The sequence below is a fragment of the Ceratotherium simum genome, chromosome 3 (genome assembly GCF_057802395.1).
Source record: "Ceratotherium simum simum isolate JZ-2026a chromosome 3, ASM5780239v1, whole genome shotgun sequence".
NCBI classification, from domain to species: domain Eukaryota; kingdom Metazoa; phylum Chordata; class Mammalia; order Perissodactyla; family Rhinocerotidae; genus Ceratotherium; species Ceratotherium simum.
Genome location: NC_141902.1, coordinates 24047475 through 24062678, shown reverse-complemented (window position 1 = coordinate 24062678; position 15204 = coordinate 24047475). Strand labels below are relative to the sequence as shown.

The 15204-nt window shown below is 43.3% G+C and overlaps 1 long non-coding RNA gene across 1 annotated transcript; it reads right to left on the bottom strand.

The window, feature by feature from the left end:
• Positions 1-4454: 4454 nt before the first annotated feature.
• On the bottom strand, positions 4455-14464 carry LOC147917453 (uncharacterized). The gene is made up of 3 exons (XR_015549823.1): positions 14119-14464; positions 7760-7909; positions 4455-6830 (listed from the first exon to the last, which is right to left on the bottom strand). It is a non-coding gene; the product is annotated as an uncharacterized LOC147917453 (long non-coding RNA).
• Between the last annotated feature and the right edge of the window lie 740 nt (positions 14465-15204).

The following is a 15204-nucleotide window of genomic DNA, read 5'->3' as shown; positions in this document are numbered from 1 at the left end:
TCCTTGTGGAAGTACCATCCAGCAATATTGTTGTTTTACATTAATCTCTGGATCATCCCATTCAGAGGTAAGGAGTGCCTGGGACTCAGGATTTAGGAGTATGCAGTAATAGACATCCTTTAAATCCAGAACTGTAAACCAGCAGAAGTCTCCAGATAAAGTTGTAAGCAAAGTATAAGAATTTGGTGCCACCGGATGTATATCCTCTACAATTTGGTTAATGGTTTTCAAATCCTGTACAAAAGGATAGTCTCTGCTTCCAGGTTTTTGCACTGGCAGGATGGGAGTGTTATGTGGATGGGAGTGTTATATGGAGATTGGCAAGGTCACATTAATTGACTTAGGAAAGGTGGCTATCAGAGGCTTTATACTCTCTTCCACATGTCTCTTAAAAGGGTATTGTTTCAAATTTGGAGTCTTGGAGTCTGGGTGGAGTTTAACTACTAGTGGATCACCCATCTTGGCTCTTCCTGGCTTCCCATCAGCCCAAACATCCGTCTTACCTTTTGCAGAATTTCTTTAGGGACTTCTGATCGAGGCTCTTCTCCCAATTGTAACAGTGCTGCTTGGAAGGCACAGGCTTGATATGGGAGGACTTTAATATCTACTTTTTCTGGTGAAAAAGTCACTTGGGCATTTAATTTTTTAAGTAGATCTCGTCCCAACAAGGGGATAGGGCACTCCAGCATATATAGAAAGCTGTGCTTTAGATACGTTTTCCCTATGTGGCACTCGGGTGGTTATAGGAAAGGCTTATGAGAGACTTCCCCAGACACACCAGAAATGCATGTGGTCTTGGGGGAGAAGGGGACCTGCCTAGTATTTTGTACAGAATAAGTAGCTCCGGTGTGAATTAGAAAGTCTATCAGTTTCTTTCCTGCTGCTATTGTTACCCAGGGTTCCTTGTGGGAAATGTCGGTGGAGCTAATGGAGTTCAAAGGAGCCCCCAGGCTCCATCATTCCTGGTCATTATCTGCGAGCTGTGGCATCTGGCAGGAGGCTTTTGAGGCAAGCTTCTTTCCCTTCCAGCCCGAGGAAGCTTGAGACATTCTCATTTCCAGTGTCCCTTCTGCTTACAAATGGCACATTGTCTTGGCCCCAGGCCTGAGTATCCCTTGCGTTGAAAGGTGGGGGCCCCAGGAGTCTTACCCATGGCTGTCTGTCTGCTCTTATTGGCCTTTGTGGATTGTGACTGACGGCTGTGTCGAGTAGAGTGGCTTTCTTCCTCATCTCCTGCTGTTTTTGTTTCTCTTACTCCTATTCACGGCTGTTAAACACCTTAAATGCAATCTCAACAAGTTGTGAGATGGGCATCCCTAATCCCCCTTCCAATTTTTGCAGTCTATTCCTTATATCAGGGGTACTCTGGCTGATAAAGGTCGTATTGATCAACCTCATGTTATCCAGATGCTCTGTGTCAATGTCACTACACTTTCTGTAGGTTTCAAAGACTCTCTGGAAAGGTTGAAGGATTTTCTTTCGGCCCTTGTATCTCCTGGGCCTTATTTAAGCTCTTCAGTTTTGGGACCCCCTTCTGCATTCCAGTTATTAAACATGCTTTGTAATGGTTTGAGCTTGCCCAGTCTCTGGGGTCACTGGGATCTCATCCTGGGTCAACTCCAGGTATGGCCTCTACCGCTGGAGCCCTGACTGGATTGTTAGGTTGTAACTCATGGAGTCTCTCAGCCTTCTGATGAGCTTTGCCCAGTACCATCCTATGCTCCTCTGGGGTGAGGAGGGTGTTCATAAGGGTCTGAATGTCAGCCCAGTTGGGGTCATGAGTAGCAAAGACGAATGTAAATAAACTTTCCATCATTTGGGGATCATCTCTATAAGTAGGCATGTTGTTTTTCCAGTTGTATAAGTCCGAAGTTGAAAAGGGAGTATGCACGTACAAAAACTCTCTGAGTTGGCCTTGGTCATGGAGACCTGCAGGGACTTGTCTTAGTGGGAATTTCTCTGCCTGGGGTAGAGAGTTCCCCAGGCTGAATTGAGTGCCCCGACAGATATGAGGAGGGGAGACTATTCTTGTCTAACTATTAGGTAAAGCGGGGTATAAAGGCGAGCCAGTGGCTTCAGAGGGGTCATTATGCCCTTCCCGGTTATCTCCAACTGCGCCTCTGGCATAAGGTGGAGGCACTGTAGAAGACATCAAATGCAGACAGACAAGGTCATCATCTGACTTTGATTCTGGGAGAACAGGTGTTTTCTGTGGATCCTCCCTCTGATCATGATTTTACATCTTTTTTCCAAACCCTTATTCTGATATAAAGACATAAAGGATTGCACATAAGGGATCTCAACCCATTTCTTTTCTCTTTTACAGAATAGGTCTAATTGCAACATGGTATTATAGTTCAGAGACCCATTCTGGGGCCATACCTCATCTGACCCCAATGAGTATTGGGACCAGCTTATATTACAAAAGAAAATCGTTTTCTTTTTCTTCATGGGCTTATAACTGAACACTGCCCAATTTTGAAGAATGTATCCTAGTGGGCTACATTCTGGTATACTATTTTTATTTCCCATTTTAGGGGGCTTTCATCAAGGTGGCCACAACAAACAAGGTCTTTCTAGGGAAAAGTGTTTAAGGTCTGATAACGTACTTGTGGGAACAGCTCCCCCGAAAATAACCAGGGGGTCAACTTTTTCCCTTACGTGTTTTGGCACCCACAAAATTCGGGCAATTTGAGCACTGGATGAGCTGCTGCTGCCAATTGCCTCACCATGAACAATGGGGGCCCAATAATATATGTTCTTCAGGGGGAGTCCCTATGAAGCCATTGCATGTCATGGGCAGATGCCCCGATACCTTCATGAAATGCCCAGTCACTTGGGAATGTCCCGAAGGACTGGAGGGAACAGTGTCTCTTTTCTTCAGAGTCAGAAGACCCTCATAAGATTAGTCTAAAAGATGGTTTGTTACAGTCACTGGGAAATTCAGTCCCCAAGCAGCCAATTTTAACAAATAACACAGTCAAACATAGACAAACATGAACAGACACAGAAATCCAGTACTCTGGGACTTTAACTCAGGGTACTCTGGGACCCTACCCCAGAGTTCAGGCCTCTCACCTGATCCTTTGAGTGCTCCAGCAGCTGTAATCCTTTTATATTGTCTTCTTTGAACCCACAATTCTAGCCTTGGGACTTTAACCCAGCAAAATCTCACTAGTGGGACCTCTAACCCACAATCCTGCCAAGATATTAGGCAATTTTAGGCACAGGTGTGTTTTAATGAGGTCACTCACCCAAAAACATGTGATCCTGGAGCTGTTTTCTTCTCTCAAAAGAAAAAAAAGAACGACTTGGGACCTGGAGCACCAGAGCGAGAAAACAGGAATCTGATCAGTCAAGCCTCTAGGCAAAATTGTCTAGGCAGCCACTTAGGGTCAATGAAAAGACCCCACACCCCACCAGGGGTTCCAGAGCCTCAGGTGGGTGATCACAAGCCCTCGTCCCTTTGTGGTTGCCAATTTGTTACCGCACAAAATTGGGGTTCTCTTGCTCGATGTGCATAAATAAAAAAACTAATTAATTACAGCATCAGCTTTTAAGGGAGAAATCAGCTGTATTCTGCGAGATCAATTTGCAGGGAGACAGGGGGTATGTGCCCTCAGATCTGTCTCCCCAATTCAGGATTTGGGGTGAAATTTAAGAGGTCAGGGAGAACAGACTGGCACACAGAAATGCTGGTGTGACAGGTTTTGATTGGTGGGCTTCAAGTACTTATGGTAAGGTTTTAAACATTTATGACAGGGTTCTAAACATTTATGATGAGGTTCTAAACTTTTATGATAGGGTTCAAAACATTTTTGATGAAGTGGGGAAGGAATTTTAACACCGCATCTAACTGAATAAGGGACCCTTGCTTCTGATAAGAGTCCGACTTTTTCAAATTCCTGTTGTATCCTGGTCCTTGGGTTCTGTGGGAAGGAGAATCTTTGGTTCCGCAGCCATTTCAGGTCACAATTCCTTCTTTTGCGCATGCTCTGGCTATGTGACTTTGCAGTTTTTCTGAAAGACAATCCTTAATCACTTTGTTGATAAGAGATGGTGTCTGTTCAAACAGGCTTTAAATTGGCCTGTGGTTACAATTCTGTCCTTGGACAAGATGAAACCTCGGAGATTTAAGAATAAAGTGCCTGGGCCGGCCCCGTGGCTTAGTGGTTAAGTGCGTGCGCTCCACTGCTGGCGGCCCGGGTTCGGATCCCGGGCGCGCACCGACACACGGCTTCTCCGGCCATGCTGAGGCGGCGTCCCACATACAGCAACTAGAAGGACATGCAGCTATGACATACAACTATCTACTGGGGCTTTGGAGGGGGGGAATAAATTAAAAAAAAGAATAAAGTGCCTGGAGTGACACTGACAAAAAATTAAGTGGGAGGAGGGGGCCAGCCCTGTGGCTTGGCGGTTGGGTGCGTGTGCTCCGCTACTGGCGGCCCGGGTTCAGATCCTGGGTGCGCACCGACGCACCGCTTCTCTGGCCATGCTGAGGTGGTGTCCCACATGCAGCAACTAGAAGGATGTGCAACTATGACATATAACTATCTACTGGGGCTTTGGGGAGAAAAGGGGGAAAAAAGAAAAAAAATAATTAAATGGGAGGAGAAGGAAACTCTACATTTTATTTTGAATCCTTGGCTACAAGGGAGGTAAGAACCACAATGAACGGGTGGGAATTGTATGAGCTAAATTTCTGAGAAAAAAAAGATTATGAATGTGTATATACAGTTTGCTTCAAGAGCATTTTCTGCTTTGATATTTGCCTAAGATTTACTAAAGTTTAAGTGCTTAAATAAGGGAATGGGTTTTATGTAAATAAGATAAGTTCATAGCTATAGATTTGTGGAGATTTGAGCAGGGAGTCAGAATCCTAAATAGCAGGAAAACACGTGTTTACAGTGCACACAAAGCCTGATGCCATTCAAATCCTGAGCACTTAAAAATCAAAAATGGCTACTTTGAAGTAAATGTTTCAAGACCAGAGCTGACCTGACAGCGTAGAGGAAGAATATGACTAAGGAATTTGATCCATGGGTCTAGTAAGGCCCCTAAGAAATCATTATTTCACTGCAGCCAAATCTCAATTCATTCATTTATTCATTCACTCAACAAATACCTATTAAGCAATTACTAAGTGCTGGGCACCCTGCTAACAGTGCTGAATGCAACACAGTCACTTAGAGTTAGTGAGGTAAGTGCTAGAAGAGGAATAAGCACAGTGTCACACGGGGAAGACAATAAATCGGCTTTGAGGGGTCAGAAAAGACTCCCCTAATGGGCTAAAAACAAAGATACATCTGGAAGAAGAGGCTAAGGGATGAAAAGCAGCCAGAGCAAGGCATTGCAAGTAGGGGGTGAAGTGCATCCAAAGGCTTGAGGGAAGAGACATACAAGGGGTAAAATCACGAAACACACGTCAACCCTTAAGAAGCCCTGGAACTACTTCTATTTTATGCACTTTACAGTTTACAAAGCCCTTTCCCATCTTAACTTATTTGGTCCTTTCACAACAAACCTGTGAATTAGATGTTCGTTATCCTAGGGGTCTCAGTGAATGAGCATTTATTGAATCTATGTGTGTATGTGTCAGGATTTGATTCTAGATACCAGAAAACACTCCAGTGAGTTTAAATAGAAAAGATTTCAGACAGGATATTCTGTGTTCAGAAAAACCTCTGGAAGGGTTAGAGGATCAGGCTCTAGGCTGAGCTTACTGGAGTGATTCCTACACCACCCCAGTTCTAGCCCAACCAAGAAGATGTTTCTTCATCTCCCTACTTACGTGCTTATTGGAGCTGTGATTACCTCTCTAGAGGCCTCCCCGGACCAAGTTCACCAAGAGGAAGACCAAACAGAAACTGCTATGTTTAGTCCCCTGACCCAGGCTTGGAGGGGCCTCCTGCCCCCTAAGGCCCCACTCTCCATGAGGAGAACCAGCAGTGGGCCCAGTAGGAGCATCAAACTGGCCAACAAAGTCACCATGGTCACAGGATTCACAAATTGGTGACAGCAACTCTTTGGGGATCTGAGAATTGTGGGTGTCTCTGGATTTTGTTGACCTCCTTGTCTTAGCCTCATCCCCATAAAGCAGAGCCTGCTAGGCTTAAGTGCTAATAGATTATTTGGGAATGTGATTCTAAGCAGAAGCAATGAGGGACAGGAGAAGGAGGTAGGAAAGGAGAGAGAGCCAGGCCAGGACGCTTATGGAGTTGGCCACCACTACAGGCCACTGGGAGATGGATTCCACAGGTCCTCTAGGAAACTTATGAAATACATCTCGGAGCATCCATCAGGGAAAGACAGGGAGAAGTCATCCATTGGCTCCCTTCCTCCATTGGTCAAGAGTTGCCCTATATGTGGTTAATGCCCCACACTTCCAAGTTGCATGCTTGTGAGTGCTCAGTGGTTGCACAGGCCTGAGGCAACGAACTCTTAGGTTGCAGCTGCAAAGCAAACCAAAGCCTTAAGCAACTGACAACCCATTTCCATAGTAGTAGTTTGAGTAGGAGGTGAAACCAAGATCTGATGTACACAGGAGTCCAACACGCCCACGGACCGATGTATTCCCTCTGGTCCTCTGACCACCCACGAGTAGGGTGTGAGGTTAGCTGCTCTGGGTTAGTAGAGAATTCATCTCGGGACTTAGGGCTAGAAATGCAGCAAGAAAGGAAGGGCGCAGCCCAAGGCTGAATTGTCACATCCTCTTCATCTTTCCTCCCAGGATCGGCTTTGCCATCGTCCGCCGTCTGTCCCAGGATGGGACCCACGTGATGGTCAGCAGCCAAAAGCAGCAGAACGTGGACCGGGCAGTGGCAGCCCTGCAGGGGGAGGGGCTGAGTGTTATGGGCATCGTGTGCCACGTGGGGAAGACCAAGGACCAGGAGCGGCTGGTGGCCATGGTGAGGGGCATAGAAGGAGGTACAGATGAGGACATTGGGATTCTGCTTCTCATGACCCACACTAGGGGAGAGGACCAAAGGAATCAGGACATGAATCAAGTCAACTATGTGTCACTCGACCCCTGCCCAGGAGGCCCCCAGAGAAAGGAAATGCTCAGGGAGGGAGGTGTGCATATGGATAGGATTCAGGCAGATGTTGAGGTGGGCAGCATGCTGTTGGGGAAGAAAGATCTGTTTACAACCTCTAACTGCAGTGCTGAGTGGTGGGCCAGGCCTTCCTGGAAGATTCCTGAGGAAGGATTGAAGGGGTTTGGAGATGTTGTGGAGAAGAGGTCCTGATTGTATGGTCAGAGCTAGAGTGTTCTCAGGGAAAAGGAGAGGTGACAGTGGAACTTCAGGAAACAGTACAGATGAAAGATGTGTTTGGGGACTTAGAGGACTGGTAGCTAACCGTGTCTGAAACAGAGGAGGATATGGAAGTGTACCTGGGGTGAAACTCCACCCAATTTTTGCCCAGAAGCTCAATGCCTGGTTCTTAGAAGAGATGGCTCTCCACTCTCACTTGGTGTGGTCCTCTCCTGGATTTGACTGGACATTGCCCCAAGGACAGCAAACAGGAGCCACCTCCCACTGCAGCAGAAAAGCAGAAACCTTCTGCTCCCTGACCCTGGGCCTCTATGTCCCTTTCTTTCCCCCAGGCCCTGGAACACTGCGGGGGTGCCGACTTCCTGGTGTGCGTGGCAGGGGTCAATCCTTTGGTGGGAAGTACCTTGGAGAGCAGTGAGCAGGTCTGGGACAAAGTGAGGTCTGGGGAAGCTGGTATGGGGCGGGTCGGACATCATCCTCACCTTCTGTGTGACCCTCTCTCCATCTCGGCTCACACACCCATTGCTGGTCCTCAGCTCCCACAGGTCCACCCTCCCCTCACAGAGTCTGTGAGGGGGAGGTAAGAGTGTCTAAGCTGCAGTTCTGGTCCCCATCATCCGGGAGCTCTCAGTCTGCAGGGAATGTCCAAGATGGAACCAAATAAGCACTACAAGTGGGGGGCACAGAGAGGGAATGACTCCCTTCCTTGCCCAGGGATGCTTAATGCCAAAGGCTATAACCCTGAAATCCAGCTGCATTAGTTTCCTAGGGCTGCTGTAACATAGTACTACAAATCAGGTGGCTTAAACAACAGAAGTTTATTGCCTCACTGTTCTGGAGGTCAGAAGTCCAAGATCAAGGCATTGACAGGGTTGGTTCCTTCTGAGGCTGTGAGAGAGAATCCGTTCCGTGCCTCTCCTCAAGCTTCTGGTGGTTTGCTGGCAACCTTTGGTGTTCATTGGTTTATAGAAGCATCACTTCAATCTCTATGCTCATCTTCACATGGTATTCTCGCTCTGTGTGTGTGTGTGTGTGTGTCTCCAAATTTCCCCTTTTCATAAGGGCACCATTCATATTGGATTAGGGCCCATCCTACTCCAGTATGACTTCATCTTTACCACATCTGCAATGACCCTATTTCCAAATGAGGTCACATCCTGAGGTACTGGGGGTTAGGAGTTCAACATATAAATTTAGGGGGTTCACAATTTAGTCCATGACACCAGCCTTCCCCAGACTCAGCTGGCCAGTGCCTCCTCAGCCCCAGATGGAACATTCTTTTCCTACTGCTACCTTTGGAGACATGGAAAGACATCCTGTAGACTCTAGGGTCTTCTGCCTGCAGAGTCCTCAGCCTGATCTCCATATTCTTGCCTCTTCAGGATGCCTCCCCACCATGCATGTCAAAGAAAGCCAGCACTCTCCCTATTTCCCATTGTTAGTGGCCATCGTGGCCACGTTCTAATGTGGTATATTTGATAATACAGTGAGAACATACACTGGACTGACTGTCTACCCTCCCTCACCCCTCATTTACTCTGATTTCAGATCCTGAATGTCAATATGAACGCCCCAGTCCTGCTGCTGAGCCAGCTGCTGCCCCATATGGAGAACAGGGCAGGGGAGCGGGTAGGGAGGAAGTCATTTTGTCTCAAATATGGAGCAGGGGAGCTGGAGAGAGAGGGGCCAGATGTTAAGTTAGACCTTCCCAGTGGGATGCAGGCTTGGCTGAGCCAGTGATACAAGAAAAGTGAGAGTTTGACTTTCAGACTCTGGGTCAGCTAAACAAACAAAAGTATTCTATCCATTACTGTCATTCTCTCATATCTAGAATGCCCGGGGAATCTGAAAGCAGGACAAGGGATCCACAGACAGAAGTGCCCAGAGTCCTGGAACTAGGAAACTAGAAGTGGCCTCTCTTGGGCTGCAGCAGCTCAGGGCACAAGAGTCCAGGTTGATGGCACCCTGCAGCTGCCCCAAACAAGAGCAGTCATATTTCTCAGTCCCACTCAACTCTTGTCCCTCTCTCTTCCTAACACTTACACTAGTCCTATCCTCCCCCACCTTGCCCCACCCCCTTCCAGGCAATTCCCAAATTCGAAAACCTGCTTCCCTGCATCTCCCACAGCCTGTGGTAGATGCCGCCTGCCCGGCTCCCTCCTCATCTGTAGGATGGGCCTAGAGCTGCCTCTGTCGTTCTGATTTCCCAGTGGTCTCAGTGAGTGGGATGTTCCCAGAGGTTCTCCAGGAGCCCAGCATTTTTCCTGGGGCAGAAACAATCTGGCTGTGCTCCACGGAGCTCTTTTGCCTCTTTGGTTTGCAGGCCCAATCGTTAGAAGCTTTCCATTGCCCAGACACCCTAGGAACATGGCTTTTCCTCAGAGTGCTCTAACCACCCCATTCCAGTCCTCCAACATGGGCCAATCTCATTTCTGTTCCAAAATAGATTCCTCTGGGCATATCCGAGTCCCTCACGCCTCTCTCCCTGCTAAGCCATGCCTCCTTTGAAGGTCAGAGCAGCCCAGTTGTTATCTCCATCAGCATTGCCCTCACTTCCTCTTTAAAATGGTCAGCTGAGGTTTTCTCAAGTACAGTGCTTTGTAGACATAGCCTTAAGATCCCTCTTCCAACTGGATTGCTTCCTTGCAGCTCCTCCCATATTGAAATTCTGGAGCAGCCACTGAATTCAGCAAGCACCTGGTGAATATCTCCTATACGCTGGGCTGCTTCTCTGGACCTGTGTGACCATCTGTGAAATACAACCAGGACTTCTAACTAATCATGGCTTCCGAGGCCTCTCCCAGCACTAACACAGGCGTGGTATGATATTAAATTGAACCATATTAAAAAATGCCATTTTTGCATGTAAAAAATGGCCAAACATTAGTAATTTATGTAGTTCAACTCAATAAAATGGTTTTCAAATTGTTTTTAACAGCAGAACCCTTTTATCAAAGGAGCCCATAAGAGCCCAATATATAAAACAGACAAACGCAGAGATGCCCAGGTTGAAATATGGATTGGCTGGTGCTCACCCATTTGACTGCTGCCTAATCCCCTGTTGGTGGTCCTGGGTACTTCTGCAGAAATGGCTTCACAAAACTGGTTGAAAACTTCTAGAGTAATGAAGACAGCATGGGCTTTGGAGTCAGAGAGACTTAACTTTAGATCCCTGCTCTGTCATTAGCTACGTATTCTTGGCAATTAAACTATCTGGGCCTTCATTTCTTTATCTATTAAGTGGGAATAATGATACTTAGCAGACTCATTTTGAAGATGAATTGACATGATAAAATATGTCAATTACCAAGCAAAGTACACACACTGGAGACTATGTATATTTACTATAGTAAATAATAAACATCATTTTCTAATGAATATTATCTACAGTATAGATTATAAGTACTATAAATATAATTTAATAATAATTAAATTGGTTTTAATATTTATAATAAACATTATTAATATTATTATCACACTATTATTACTAGTTATAGGATCTGGACAAGTAAAAGATTACTTTCTCCAACCTTGTAGACAAGGCAGGAGTTAAACTGGACGGTGAAGGATTGCTAGGATTTGGGCAAGTAGATAAGAATGAATGGAAACAATTGAAAAAATGATGGGAGCCTTAGGGAAGGTTCAAAGAACAACATGGAGAACCATTGGTGAATAAAAGCAAGTGGTCAGACAGTATGAAACAAGGAAAGTATTGATACTGGGTGTTTAGACATTAAGGAGATGTCCAGGGAGAATCCTCTGAAGTTTTTAAGCAAGACAATCACGTGATCATATATTTTAATAATCTTGAGCATATTTTATCTAGCCTTCTAAATTTTAAGAAAAGGAAAAGGATCTTGATTATAGGAGCCAGTATAAACAGCTGGAAGGAGGAAGAGAGCCACAAGGGCACAATGTACCAGAGGCAAATAAATTAAAAATCATAGATAAAATATTTTTTAAACTTATCATCTTAAACACATCAACAAGTCAGCAAAAAAGTCAAAAAGTCTCAAACCAAACAACTAAGTGAAAGTCAGAGCCCAGAGCTGTAAGCTGAGCACTGCAGTCAGCTTTTGCCCTGTGGGTATTTTCCAAATCCTCTTTGGCAAATGCCAAGCCCTTTGGCTTCCATTTACATGGCCTCCCAGGAAATAAGAGACAAAACAAAAGGCCTGCCCAAGGAAGAAAGTCCAGGAAGGGGCCTTCCAGTCATGAAGCTGGGGATAGAAATGACTATCCCCTTACCACAAAGGTGAACTAGAAATAGACCCCTAGAAGACTGCAAGGAAAATTAACTGTTTCAAAATTAGAAACTGATGGAGGAAAAAAGGGAAAACATGGCTGAGAATTTGGACCCCAAGAGGAAGGTTGGCAACAGATTTGGACCCCAAGATGCCCTCATGCATTGATTTGTAATTTAAATTCCTGCTGTTTAGATGATTCAAAACAAACACACACACACAAACAAACAAGCAAACAAAAAAACCTGAAGTCAAGAATTTAATTTAATTTAAAGTTAACCCAGACAAGTCTTGGCCTCAAGTGCTTCACAGAGACAAAAGCAAACCTCTAAATAAACTCACCTTAATCCCAGGCCTCAAACAGTTCTTGTAAATAAAATATTAAGGTAAGATCAGCTCATAGTCAAAAATAATTAAAACAGGACATCAAAAGCAAAAACTAGCATAAACAACAAACAGAAACAGACCCATAAGTTCGTTAAATACTAGAATGATCTGACACAGATTATAAAATAATTAAATGCACTTTTTTTCAAGAAATATAAAACAAGCTGGGAAATGTGTTAAGAGAACAAAGAAACTATAAAGAATGACCAAGCAAACTTGAAATGTAGACAAACAGAATGCTATAATTTTAAAATATAATTATTGAAATTTAAATGCAGGGGATGGACTTAAAAACAAACATGAGATGGCCAAAGACAGAATTAGCTGAAAGATGGAACTGAGAAAATTATTCTAGAATGTAAAACAAAAATACAAAAAGATGGAAAATATAATAAAGATATTAAGAGACATGGAGGAGAAAGCAAGCAAGTTATACCAACATCTAATTAATATTCACAATGATAAGAGACAGAGAAAAAAAGTGGCAGAGGCAATAATTGATGAGAGGATATACGAGAAATTCTAGATCTAATGAAAGATACCAACTCACATATCTTAAAAGTACAATGTCAAGCAGAATAAATATTTTTTTAAAATTCTATGGCCGGCCCCGTGGCTTAGCAGTTAAGTGCAAGTGCTCCGCTACTGGCGGCCCAGGTTTGGATCTGGGTGCGCACCGACACAACGCTTGTCCGGCCATGCTGAGGTCGTGTCCCACATACAGCAACTAGAAGGATGTGCAACTATGACATACAACTATCTACTGGGGCTTTGGGGGGAAAAAAAAAGGAGGAGGATTGGCAATACATGTTAGCTCAGAGCCAGTCGTCCTCAGCAAAAAGAGGAGGATTAGCATGGATGTTAGCTCAGGGCTGATCTTCCTCACAAAAAAATAAATAAATAAATAAATAAAGATGGAATAAATGCAGAGGCAGGGATTTAAAAAAAATAAAAAATAAATAAAATTCTACACTTTGTCATATCATAATGAGTCTGACAATTATCATGAGAAATTCCAGAACACAAAGGAAAAGGAAAAGATCTTAAAAGTAGCCAGAGAGGGGGCTGGCCTGGTGGTGTAGTGGTTAAGTTCACATGCTCCGCTTTGGCAGCCTGGGGTTCACAGGTTCGGATCCTGGGCACGGACCTACGCACCACTTGTCAAGCCGTGCTGTAGCAGCGTCCCATATAAAGTAGAGGAAGATGGGCACAGATGTTAGCCCAGGGCCAATCTGCTTCAGCAAAAAGAGGAGATTGGCATCGGATGTTAGTTCAGGGCTAATCTTCCTCACACATACACACACAAAAAATAGCCAGAGAGAAAAGAGAGATTACCTTCAAAGGAACAGAAGTAGTTAGACTGCCATCTCATCAGTAACAATAGAAACGAGAGAGAATGAAATGAGATCTTCAATATGCTGAAGAAAAATAACTATCAACCTAGAATTCTATACCTACCAAATCTCTTTCAAAAATTAGGGCAAAGTAATAATATTTTCAGACAAACAAAAACTGAGAGTTTGCTATCAGAAGACCTTCACTAAAAGAAATTCTCCAATGTACTTCAGGCAGAAGGAAAAATGAGATGTCATATGAAAAATCTAAGATGAAAATCAGAATGAAAAACAGAATTGAGTATCATATGGACAGATTTAACCACTTATTGTAAAAAGCAATAATGAAGTTTTGTGAGATTAAAAAATAAAAATAGACAAATAAAATAATATTCAGATCAGGAGGATGGAAATGGAGTTAAGGTGTTATAAGATTTTCATGTTGTTTAAGAGAGCAAGGACGTTAAACTCTGATAAATTAAGCAGGCCTGTTTTACTTTCTTGGATAACAGCTACAAGAATGGCAAGAGAGTATGCAATATATATTCAAACTAGTAGAGGAAGGAAACGGAAAGAGAAAAAATAATCCAAAAGAAACAAGAAGGGAAAGGAAAGAACACAAAGAACTGAGGGAAGCAAAAAAAGCACAAAATTGGATGTTAGATATTAATCCCAGTATATCATTACTAATGCTAAATTAATTATTAATAAATTATTGATTAATAATAAATATATTAATTACAGTTGAAATACAAAGATTATCGAGCTAGAATTTTTAATCAAATTATATGCTCTATCCAAAAGAAACGTATTTTTTAAAGATCACTGAAAGTTGAAAGAAAACGATGAAAAAAGAAAGGGAAGGCAAATTCTTACCAAAGGAAAGTTGTTGTCACTATAGTAATATCAGATGAACGCGACATCAGGTCAAAAACATTGCTAGAAATAGACAGAGTTGTTTCATTATGTTAAAAGGATCAATTCACTATAAAATTTTTAATTGCTATATAGACACTGAAAGCTTCCAAATATATAAAGCAAAATTTGAGAGAAGTACAAAGAAAAACAGACCAATCCACAGTTACAGTGGACATTGTCCACTTCTCTCTCAGCAGTTAATTAGAGCAAGTGGGCCCTTCCCTCCAAAAAATGTCAGCAGAATAAACAGGATTAAAATAACAGGACGAACAGACTTGACCTAACGAATATACATAGAAAATATACCAACAACTGTAGGGCCGGCCCTGTGGCTTGGTGGTTAAGTGCACGCGCTGCGATGCTGGTGGCCCGGGTTCGGATCCCGGGTGCGCATCGAGGCACCACTTCTCCGTTCATCCTGAGGCCGAGTCCCACATACAGCAACTAGAAGGATGTGCAGCTACGACACACAACTATCCACTGGGGCTTTGGGGGGAAAAATAAAATAAATAAAATCTTTAAAAAAAAAAAAGAAAATATACCAACAACTGTAGACTATACATTCTCTGCAAGCACAGAGAGAATATTTATAAAAATTGATGATAAAGCAAGTCTCAACAAACTTCAAGGGACTGAAGTAAAAAAGTCTAGTTTCTCTGACTGTAATGCAATTAAACTGGAAACCAATAATAAAAAATTATTTTTAAAAACTTCATATGTTTGGTAGTTATAAGTGAAATTAGAAAATATCTAGAACTGAAGTGTAATGAAAATATTGTATATATGTTATTTTTATGATTATAGTTTTATTATAACGAAAGGATACAAATTAGAAGCAGACAAAAGAAGAGACATTGAATTACTCAAATTAAGAGTTCATCTGTTTCTTGGTAGGATCCTGACTGATACTGATACATAGAAATAATTGATAAGCTGGACTTCGTTAAAATTAAAATTTTCTGCTCTGCGAAAGACAATACCAAGAGAATTAGAAGACAAGCCACAAACTAGTAGAAAATATTTGCAAAAGACACATAGAAAATA